This window comes from Xylocopa sonorina, chromosome 1 (genome assembly GCF_050948175.1).
Source record: "Xylocopa sonorina isolate GNS202 chromosome 1, iyXylSono1_principal, whole genome shotgun sequence".
NCBI lineage: Eukaryota > Metazoa > Arthropoda > Insecta > Hymenoptera > Apidae > Xylocopa > Xylocopa sonorina.
The window spans coordinates 7,160,571-7,172,719 of record NC_135193.1 but is presented as its reverse complement, the minus strand read 5'-3'; the positions used below and the strand labels follow the sequence as shown (position 1 = coordinate 7,172,719).

Sequence of the window (12,149 nt, the reverse complement as noted above, 5' to 3'; positions counted from 1 at the left end):
TTGAAATAAGCCGGGTCTAACGACTCAACGTTCCATTATCCTCATCGTTTCTTCCTTATTTTTCAACTTTCCACACATTTTAGCCTTCACCGGCGATCTATCTCTCAGTTCTTGCTCCTTTCAATCCACTAACCCCGTGTCGTTTCACCGGTATTATTTTTTCTACGACAACCTACCATTTTCCTTGAACAAAAGGCAACAAAATCGAAGAGAACTGCTTGGAAACTCGATCAAACTTCGGTCCTTCCAATTTAGTTTCTCGTTAAAGTTGTAGCCACTTCGACACCCTCCGTATTATTGTACCTTTGTTTTTATAAAATGTGATGATAAACTTTCGCGAGATAAGAGCAAGGAATGTCCAGAATCTAATACTGAAATTGTATCGACATTCTCAGGGATTTCTCATAAATAAATATTTGAACTCATCATCCTAAACATCTTGCATGTCCGCTGGAGAATCCCATCCACGTTCCAAGCTCGAAAACTATTGCACCTGAATTCCTGCCGCGCGATTAACGCAGAATGCGTTAATATAACAGCTGTTTGGTATAATCCGCGATTTAGTTGATTTACGAGCCGACATTTGCGCATTCCGTTTCGCCACCGACTAATACGTAATGTCAACGTTCTAGACGCTAACTGCGACTAGCGTAATTTAGATTCGATCCTCTGACACGATCGCAAAATCGTTAATAAACTGACTTTCATAGGAAATAACTTGAATCTGTTGTCAAAATTGTCATTAGAATGTTAGAAGTATCGACTCACTTCGGTCTGCGTGTCCATATTAACCATCGTCAGGAAGCGGAAACGGTCCTCGAATTATGGCAGGATCTGTAATAAAGCGAAATAAAAAAGGTTATGACGGTGAATACAGGAGGAAGAGAGATATATTTTTATGCTTTAGAGAAAAGTAAAGTGCTTAGAGTGCCTTTCTCTCTTTTCGAATTGTCAATAGATCGACAATTGAGAAAAATGTTAGTACAAGAGAAGACCATCGCACCATTGAAACAACACCCAAGTAACTTTCAATCGTAAACGGTTTTTCGCTTGTCTCGATGGTTCGAAAACTTTTCAAGGTAATTTTTAAGGCAAGAGGTTTATTGCCTCGTCCTGTACATTGTACTATCACAGCATTCAACGTTCTTCCCTCAACTTTCCCCATAAATTTCCCGACACCAAGTTCCTTACATCTAGCTACCGTTTAATTCTAAACTATCCGACCGCCACAGTTATTAATACCATTGTTACACCGTGTTAATCTTATTAATCGCTGAAACTTGGTGCAAGCGGCAAGTAAACCGCTCCAAGTATCGCGGGAACACGAACCACGGTTCTTCACGCTGACTACTCGATTCCAAAAATGGTCACGTCCCGATTAACAATATCGCCCTTTCATTCCTAAATCCGCGTTAATCCCTCTCGTAACCGTCGTTGTTATGAAAATACACGCTCGCCTTTCCACGATTACTGCCGATGTTATTACTGGCATTAACCTTAATACACGCAAGTATACGTGTAACACTAGCGCCAGCCAGAGCTATCCAAGTCGGACGAGTGGTTTGAAACTTAATCAAACTTTCGAGCATCCCACCAAATTGCCTTGTACCTTTTAATTTTCATCGTCCCGTTGGCTTCCTGAACCGGCAAAGCGCGTCGGTAAATTGCAACAGGCGTGTCAAGGAACGGTGCCAATGAATATTTCTCTCTGGAACACACGCCTTACAATCTAACTACAAAACGAGTAACGCAAGCTTTTTAATCAGGCTTTGTTTCGAAGAAGCTTGGAGTACAAAAATATGTAAAATTCGAAGGGAATGTCATTTATAGAAAAGTATAAGAAGCATCTATTGAATAGAAAATACGGCGAGAAGGTTCCGATAAAATGAAACGTAAGTCCCGGAATTTGTAGCGGACGAGAATGTCCGTTAAGATGATTCGGCAGGGAGGATTTTAAAAAATGAAGCACGTCACGTAAGCCACCTCTTGAGACCGGGACGATTTATTTCGAGATACATGTTCGATATTTCTTTAAATTTTACGACGCGCTTCGAGAAGAGAGCTGTTCCAATTTTCCCTGCTCTCGAGATGATATTTCCGTGCCTGGTGTGTCGTTACCGTTTCCACGTGAGTTCCAACGATACGAGTTTATCTCGATTAAAAAAACCCAGGCTACACAATTTCCTTTAAAAACAACCGGAATTATTATCGGCGTACTCTCGACGTAAACATTATCAACGAGAGTGCATCTTCGATTCTGGCAAATTGGACCGTAGAGAATTATTCCGATAATTACCATTATTCTACTCCTTTCGGCTGTATTCACCGTTGGTATACCAGTCCGTGAAGTTAATTAATTAATTGTGTTGATCGTGGCCGTTTCGCGGAACCCCATTCCGGCCTACGAGAAAACCAATTCGAGAACGAATTATCGAGACCAAATTTATTATTACGCCGCGCACCGGCGCTCAGCATTTATTTCGCGCGCGATCCATTTAATTTCGAACCCATTAAGATCACCCGACCATCCAGGGAAATCTCTGAGTTCTTAATAAAACGTTCCCGTACAATTCCGCGTCCAGCTTTGCATAGGGTGGAGCCGCTTTCGCGGTCTCGGCATAGTTAAACGCTCTCTCGAGCTGGCCACTCCAACTCTCGCATAACGTTCACCATTTTCGCGGTCGAGTGTCTACGAGATAGTCTCAATTGTTATCCACCAGGAAGGCAACAGTACAGTGCTGGATAAAATTTTACAACGTCCAAAAAGACCTGACCTTACGTAAGCAATACTTTTGGTTTAATCATGTTTAAACTCCTCCTGTTTCTAAATACTTGAAGGGTCAGCATGGTTTTGCGTTTTAGACAAGATCAGAAAATGCTGCGATTCTTTTCCGGAGTTTTAGAGACAATTTTGACAAAGGCGTCCCGACCAGATGACAACGTTTTGTTAGTCCGACACGAAATGTTACAAACTGGACGCCAAACTAAAAAAAGTGTCAATCAAAGGAATAAAAAGTTGCGATGCCTGGCATACTTTTTCCCATGCCACTGTATATGCGTAATAAACCTCTGAATGGAAAATTATACGAAGACCCACGAAGAGTTCCTGAAAAGCTACGCATGTAAAGCAAGCCTGACACAATTTTCGAAGAACTAAAGCGGGGATCCGTTCGCCGCCCCAGTGCTTGTCTTCCGAAACCGAGAATCTCTCCAAGACCATTGAGAACACTGGTTACTCCCGAATATTTCCCAGGAAGATAGATAGCCACGTTTCCTACAACATCGTTTCCACGAACACCGAGCGATCTTCGATTTAACGTGGAACCAACGCCGGCAGAAGCGTTTTGGCGCCACGCCAACTTCCGACAAGTTAACCACCGACCGCAACTTTCCAACGCCGAACCGAACCATCATCCGTCACAACGGCTGAACTGACACGAGCTACCAGCGTTGTTCGGCTAAATATTTTTTCCAATGTTGCACCCGTAACGACCGTGCCGTCGAGCAAGCTCGTACGTAACAACGATTTTCCATCGACGCGAGCGCTTGGTAGCTCGCCTCGGACCCACCCCTCGACGCCTACCCTGGCACCCGATGGGTGCACCGAACGATACGAATTAACCCTCGTCTTACGCTTTCCTCCATTTTTCGACGCGTATTAACGTCAATTGTTCGACGTAACTGCAACTGTGGCTAATCTCAGATTTGGAATATGGAAATTTTGCGATCACGTAATTTGAATATCGAATATTTCGAATATTCGAATGCATAACTTTGGGGATTACAAAATGGAAGTTGTTATATGTTGCTGTTAAAGTTTCTTCACTCTGTTAATTTCGAGCTTGAAACATTGCATTGTTGCACGTAATTGGTACGTGTTATATCGTTTGATATCTCATTTGATATGAGTGTTTCTGGAGAACATATAAAAAAGGAAGCGAAGAAGATCGAACTGTTGGATGATAAAGAGAACTGCGATGTATTCCAAACAATACCGTAGGAATGAGAGTTAATGAAAAGTTGAATGAAGGCTGGAAAAAGCTCGCGAATGTGTTTCATCAATAAACGTCCGCAGGATACACGTTAAAATAGATTTATGACTACAGCTGTGCCAAGAAGTCGAACCGATATGAAGCGCGCAAGCTTATAAGCTTGATAGCCTGCAATTGGCGGCTTTCGGAAGTCGAAAACTAATTTCCTTCAACTGTATTTGACGGTCTAATTATATCTTCCAATTTGTTCGTCAAATGAACCGTACTTGATGATCGAACCACCGATTCTTTCTCCACGTAAAAGCAGCCTTGGCTAATTAAAAAGACTGGACAGAGTACGTAAAGAATGTAAGAGTAAAAAATTAATACACGATCGTTGTTCGCTCTTTAAGCGTAACCGTAATTTTGCACGAAACGAGGCAATAACAGGACCCATTGGGAAAGTTTCGAATGCAAGTTATAGTATGGAATGAAGCAATGATTCGAATTTCCGCAGAACGGTGTTCGAAGGTAGCATTAAAATCTAGGTGAAATCCAGCTTTCGGCCGGCGGGGAAGGCTATGATAAATTATGCCACGTCCGAAAGCTTACATGTAAATTCGCAATAAATCAGCGAAAAGCGTTACCACCTTCCCCCTATTTTCTTTCCAGCCGTAGTGAAAAAAGTTCAACAGCTAAAAAACGATAATGAGCGAAGAACGCGTATTCGTTCCAACATTCGTTGAAAATTCATGAGGCCAGATCGAAGAGGCTATCTGTCAAAGGAGGACGTGGCAAAAGAGAATAACTCCAACTGCGATAAAAAATGGAAGACTGAAAGAATCCGTCTTTTATTACTTTATTACGCGTATAATGAGAAACGTAAGCAACCGCTGTTAAAGTTCGTAATTATGGCAACGAATCGACTGTAGTGGAAGCATTCAGAAATAAAAGCTGTTTAACGGTGAATGCGAATTCTTCCTTCTGTAAGAAAATGTTGAGATTTAACGGACTTCACATCGCTGGCTTTAATATCCTCCTTTTTTTCAGCTCCGAATAAAGCTCGTCAAATCCAGAGATCCGAGAAAATTGAGGCTCCAATAGTATTTTCCAAGCCGTTTAAGTAAAACATTGTTTCCTCGCGCGATTACTTTGGATAAAAAGAATTTTACTCTAATAAACTAATATATAAAGGATATGCACAGATATTTCAGAAATTCTCTCTAAGTAATTTCGTTCATACTTTTAATCTCTCGCAGAAAACTTTCATCCCGTCCAATAATACTTTAATATAACCAATTAACTATTCATCAATTCCCTTTCATACGCGCAACGTGCATATCATGATCCTACTGATTAATTTCCCCGTGAATATTGCCAATTTCTGTCTGCCTTAATCAAACACCAATTATTCTGTCCCATTAGTAAGACTCATCTCAACCTATCGCTCTAATTAAACAGAAAAATACACGTACGCGCACTTGTATGTACACGGAAAATCAATCGCACGGACAAGTATGCGCCGCAAACGTATCGTTCGCTTCGACTAATGAATTAGCCGTCTATGTAATGAGTTCCATGTACCTAATACAGTGTAACGAGTCGTGTCGACACGTCGAACATGCGACACCATTTAACTAGGAAAATGATTCCATATCCGTTCATATTAGAGGCGAGCTTGGGACGAAGCATTCGAAAAAATCCTAAGTGGTTCGATGGCTCTTCGATTCAATATTTTCTTTATTTTGTAACGAAGACTGCGATGATAAAAAAGACGCGTCACGCTTGACTTTGAAGACCAATCGCGTCACGGGAGTTTCTTCAAATTGCGAAAAGAACCCTTGGCATCGATCGAACTCTTTACGACCACGTTGCCAGTCCATCGCCTTTGATATCGAGGAGCCGCTGGTATCGTAGAATTTTTTATGTTACTCAGACGTACAGGTTCGTGCAGAAAGGAGTTTACGTATCTTTCGAGGCATGGACGCCACGCAGATAAGGCCAAGATGGATGGTACCGATGCGGAAAGTTTCAGCTTTATGGTCAACGGGAAATACACGTAGTGGGCGTTCGGTAACCATTGTTGGAAAACCGCGTGGACTCGTCTTTCAAAGATAAAATTAAGTTCGCGACTTTATTTTCAGGAGGTACGACTTTAAAAAATTGTCGACCAGGCGTGCAATAATGATAACAATTATCGCGTGCACGTTCAAAATCTAAATTCTCTACCAACGACTGTCGGTCACCCGGTATATAAGGCAAGGCTCTGTGCATCAGTTTTGAAAATATATAAAAATGAACACACGCTTCTATTAGTGTATAACAAATTGAAAGATCGAATAATCGAAAAAAAAGAAAAGTGACGTGTTTGTTAAAATAATACTTTGGTTCGTCTAACTCGATTTATTTCAGAGTGAATCTAGTGGCTACTTTTCAAACCAACACCAAGTACCGTCTAAACTCGAAGCTTGACAAACTTGCAGAGGAAATCTCATGCAACAGCTGACGTTTAACGCGTTTGCTTCAACAAAGTGACAAGCAGGTGTTGTTACCATTTACAGCTGCGACCTATTTACCAGCGTTGATGATCATTGAAGATGACTAAAGACTGAATTCTAAAGCTCATAGTGTCAAACAGCCGACTTGTTGCTGCTGTTCTAGGTAACTAATATCCGACTAGAAGTATGCTTGCCTCGAGAAATAGACCGTTCTGAACAACCACTCGTTGTCGCATCGATCGATAGCTAATCGAGGATTCGTGCCGTCAAAATTTGGAATCACAACCTCCTTCGACTCATTCAAATACATAGCGTAATTTCTTACAGCACGATACTCAAACTCGAAATGGTAAAAATAATTTCTTTGCGATTCTCTGCCTACAAAAAAAAAAAAATAGTTAACCTACGATACATCCAGGCGTTTTCTTCCCGCAATCGAGATCGAACATCGAGCTAGCCGGAACGAAACGACCAAATAATGACGCGAGTTCCTCAAAATACGAAAACAATTCTATCTGTTCGGATGCAGCTGACCACACGTCACTCTCCTCGCATCGACGTGGATGCCCACGATTTTACGTTTACATAACGGAAATACGTTCGCTCCCTTGACAAACCAACAAGCGTGTACGTCGATCCGATGAGACGACGCGTCTTGAATAAAATTTCCTTATTTTTCTGATCCTCCGTTGCGAAAAATGCCGTTACTAGAGGATCGACAATGAAATAATGGGAATAGGACACGCTGGGACAAGTAAACTACTGACGGAACTTTCTGACAGTACAAGTTTTTAGAAAAGGAACGAGAGAAATAAGAAATAGAAATAAAGGATCGTTCCTAAAGCAACGTTATTTCTGAGTTATTAACAGTCGCAACAAGACAACAAAAGTGCAAGGTTTTGTTTATCAATTTTCAAAATGGTCTTCGTCCAGCTGAAATACGGACGGACTTACGAAGAAGCCCAATTGTAGGTCTCGCGGAACATTAGAAATCCGTGAACGTTCTGAACTTTTAAATTACGGAGTTCGAAGTTAAGAAGTAGACCTGTCTCGAAGTTCCAAAGTTAAAGTAGGATCCCGCGAACAATGAAGTACTCTGTCATTAATTTTATCATTTCCTTCGTCCTTCTTCGCGACTAACTAACAGAAGGCCCGACTTGATTTTAAAAGAAACTTCAACCCCCTTGAAAACCTTCAACGTACCCTAATTTTCATCGTGTATGCTTAAACAATAAATTACCGAGCGGGTACAAATTTCCAAGTAACGAACGACGTTGCGAAGGGTCATCGACGATATGTCGAACGATTTTCGTTGCGCGATAAAAGGAAGAAAATTACAAAGCGCGCACGCGAATCGCCATAATTGCGAGTCGGTACGAGTGAAAGAGGTTGATGTAGGGACTCGACTGGGGAACAGAGGGTAATTAAATCAACGGTGAGGCAAAAGGGGATCCTGCAGAGCGAGGAACGTACCATTTCCAACGCAAATTGATCTATACCCACGAAACTGCTTATCACAGCCAAACTATGACACCCTCGAGACCTCGCATAATTATATCGTCGACAAAATATTTGCTTCGGGCTAATGGTCATCCCGTCGCACACATTATTCGTGGCGATGAAGTCTGAACAATCGCTACTAAACGAATTTTCTTATACGTCGGCTACTTGCTGAATCGTCCGAATAATTTTCATGATCGATCGCGACCGAATGTCCTGAAACTGATTTTCGAACGGCATTAAAGTGACATTAAAATAACCTAGGATCAGCCTTGAAATCGTCTTAGCGCACGCTTGGACGATTCTGAAATAGCTTCAGCGTAGCTTTGACTAACCTTCCGATGATCTTGGATAGTTTTAAAATGGCCAGCATGTATTTTTATAAAAGCGAAGACGCATCGCCCGCTTATTGGTTCCCGGAGTAAAATCAATTATCTCGCTGTTTACCAAAAAATTGCTGACTTTAGAACAAACAAACCGAAAGGACCATTAATCTTCGGTAAACAAATGTTATTTATAACTGTAGATACAGCGGATTTTGTCTGACACAAGACGGGTACATTATGTTACGAGTTCGCTAATTAATCCTACTAAACACTGAGACCTTTGTCAAATATTACACTCGAGGATCGATTCGTTTATTCGATCTATCCCTTTGAACGAGTAGCCACCTATACATCTTAAAAATGTATCGTTCCATATTGATTCCTCGCGCTTTAATAACTTCTATCCAGCGTTAACAATGAAAATTAACAATTCTCAAACACCATTAATCATTCAGACCAGCTCTGTTCAACCGCACATAATTTATCTTTTCAGTTAAAATACACTCCAAATGGATCCTCGTGGAAGCGATTCACCTTCCTTCCTGTGTCCAATATTTCCAATGAAGTATCACTTTTTTATATAAACACGGGAACAAAATACGCGTCGAAGCGAAAAAAGAAGAAGAAAGAAGAAACACGAGAAAAAAAGTAGGAAAAAGAAAACACGAGGGGGGAAAGTTTGTAATAGTCGTGAAAATAAAGTTTTATTCGCGATCGAGTCGATCGGGCAACCGAATAAAATGAAACGGGACGACTGATAAAAGAATATTACGGAATCATGTCGGACGCGTCAATTCGGGTTAATATCGATTCGAGAATCAATGTTTGCCTATCAGCGAAACGAAACATTCCGCGGCGGCGTGTGTTATTATTTCAGCTGCGGTGCAACGGCGTCAACGATGTAATTCATGGATTTATCGCATCGCGAACAGCCTCGAGATGCATTTCGCCACGTACCCGTGGCTACTGAATTCGACGTGGCGCCTATTCAATCCATCGGATGACGAATCCCCTTAGTCGTAAAATGTTCTATCCGTAATTCAATAACTGGACGTCTCCGTCAACGGTGCTGTAAACCGTGAAATTATGATTTCTTTTAAAACAACCTCTACATTGACTGCCCTTTTTCCATTTCGCGATCGAGCACGATTACGAAACTTCTATTCCAAATTCTACCAACTACGCTAAAGTAATTTGAATTTCTTTTAAGGATGTTACGTCCTCCGCATTCAGCCGTTCGTATACAACGTTCTCGCCGATGTAGGTAAATTCACCCTTACAAGAGATTGCTTGCACCGAGAAGCGGCAGACTAAAACCGACAGGGAAATATTTTCTTACGCCTCGAACCATTCGTCATGGCGGTACGGGCACGGAGTGTTTAATGCGTCGGATACGATTAAAAAGAATATCATTGCACGAGCGGCGTGACAGAGAGGGGCAGGAGACATATTCGCAGTGTCTATTGTTTGCAACAAACAACGCTCCCGTCGAGCTTAAAATCCCCGTGACATATTTCACTGTTACTCTTGGTCGCGTGCAAGTACGTGCATTAATTTCCCGGACGTTTTCAATCTGAGCATGTGCACCACGCGCCGAACGAAACGAAACCCCCGTGAATCTCGTAAATCCGATCGAGGAGAAAAATAAGTAGCACACGCTGATCAAAACGTCGGTTTTACAGCTGAGGGTCGACCCTGACCGATCTCGAGCGACGTTTTATTCAAATTTGTATTTCGAATGCTGCTGCTGCTGCTGCTGCTGCTACTGCTGCTACTGCTGTGAAAGAGAATGCAAGAAACGAACGAAACGAAAAAAGAAACTACATTATTGAGTACAAAAAAAGTACGGGAAAGACTGTAATTACTACGAGTACATAATTATTCTCGCGAATTTCAATAAATTTGTATAGCATACATATTTATTCATTAACTAGTTTAGCTTGTAATCAATTTTACAGGTCTGTTTATGCCAACTAATGGTTATTATAATTTACATAATAAACTAATGTGGTATAATTTATGGTCGGCTCCCAGCTTTCTGACCCAACCGAGAAACCGTAATCGATTATAATATTCCCTTCCAACGATGGAACAAAATTCTGGTTGGAGAGGGTTAATACCCTCTGCTGGTATTTAATGGCTTGTTAGATAGTCTCGCCTCCACGCTAAGAAGGGATTGATGTTGATTGCGCAACCATAAATCGTACATCGGAACTGATTACAAAAATGGCACGAGCTTTATTAAATGTAAATGTACCAGGCGTTAGATCAACGAGATATCTGTTTTCCTCCAACAAATAAAAACTATCAACGAGATCGTACAACGCGGTTCAATATTTTCCGTTCGAAATTAAGCAGCAAATTCGTCGATTCACTGCGCGACAACAGGCGAGTCGTCGACTCTTATTAGGACCATTTCACGCGTTTCGTTTTGCATTTAATTCAATCACCATCGATGAAACGCATTTGCATACTGAGTCTGGTATCGATTAAATTTCACGCGATTTCAATTACAATCTCCAGCGTGAATTTTTTACTTGAAAAACACACGAACAACTAATCTTGTTAGCGGCGAACGCGCTGATAACATTGTTGTTACTTTTCTTTTAGTTCCGTGAGGCGGAAGAATTATTGCGAACTGCGCGAGAAGAAGAATTTCCAACGTCGACTATAACGATGAAGAAATGAGTAACTTTCGGAACTTCGAACAGAATCCCAGACACCTTTAATAATTGCGTGATGTACGACACTTTGTTGATGCGAGCAGCCGCCCTGGGATTTTTTTATTTCTACCAACCTTTGCAATTCTATTCGAATGCATAACTGAGCGAAAAGTTCGTTTCGTTTATAGTTCGCAGGAAAAGGTTTGAATTCAATTTATACGAAACCACACGCATTAACCGAACGTCTTTAACCAGTCCGCCGACAAAATAATCAGTGCACAGTGGTAGGTGGTCAATGATTTCATTCTTCGCGAGGGAAGCTTTATGCTAGAAGAAACATTTGATCAATTGGCTCCAACAGTACGTGTTTGTTTCTCCTGTAAAATTTTAGAAGGCGCATTTGCGTACACGCGTCTACACTGCCAATATTAAAACGAGCCGTTAACCTTTCTGTTTTCCGTTGAATTCGAACGAAAGAAATAAAATCGTTTGATCGCACTCCAATTGTTGCTGGTATCGGTTAATAATTTTCATTGGGAAAAAGCTAAATACGGAACTGTATTTTAATAAACGCTCGAGCAAACCTCCAGTATATCCTTTCCATACCGAAATGGTACCGAGAAATTGACATTGTTCCGTGTAAATAACGTCCCCGGATCGCTTTGATCCGCGTCGTGTTTTACGGCAGACGATCGAGCCACGATCCACGCGCGTTTTTGAACGCTGACAAAAATTCTTGCCACGCTTTGCGCTTCAAAGTAATGAGGCAACAGTTATTTCTACCCGTCAAAAGGGATATTGTCTTTCAATTTATCTTTTCAACGTCAAACGCCATTCATCGTGACAGATGCAATTAACATTCGAATCATCCTTCCTTTCTTCGCGTTTCAACTTCTGAACGTTTCATAAAGGCCGACGATGTTTCATGAAAACGTCATTCAAAGTTTTCTACCCTCGTGAGAAGCAATGCGAATAGAAAGCCGTATAAATGACACAAATCTAACGCCACTCCCAGTGTCAAAGTTTAAAAGCAATAACCGTACGTTCGATATAAACCTTATCATATTCTCTATATCGTATCGTATAAGGGAAATTCAGTTTTTCCACGTGACTTCCTACCACTTCGCCTCTTCAAACGTGTCTCCCACACGAAACTCTCGAGTACGCCATCCCGTTCCCTCGAGCTTCAAA

At 41.3% G+C, this 12,149-nt stretch overlaps 1 protein-coding gene across 3 annotated transcripts in view; it reads right to left on the bottom strand.

The window, feature by feature from the left end:
* The window catches only part of Dh31-r (Diuretic hormone 31 Receptor), an 84,883-nt gene that overhangs the window by 67,809 nt on the left and 4,925 nt on the right, over positions 1-12,149 (bottom strand). For all 3 annotated transcript variants that reach the window (XM_076910903.1, XM_076910895.1, XM_076910921.1), the window contains exon 2: positions 769-834. The gene's annotated coding sequence lies outside the window, so the exon portion shown is untranslated. The remainder of the gene's footprint in view (positions 1-768; positions 835-12,149) is intronic.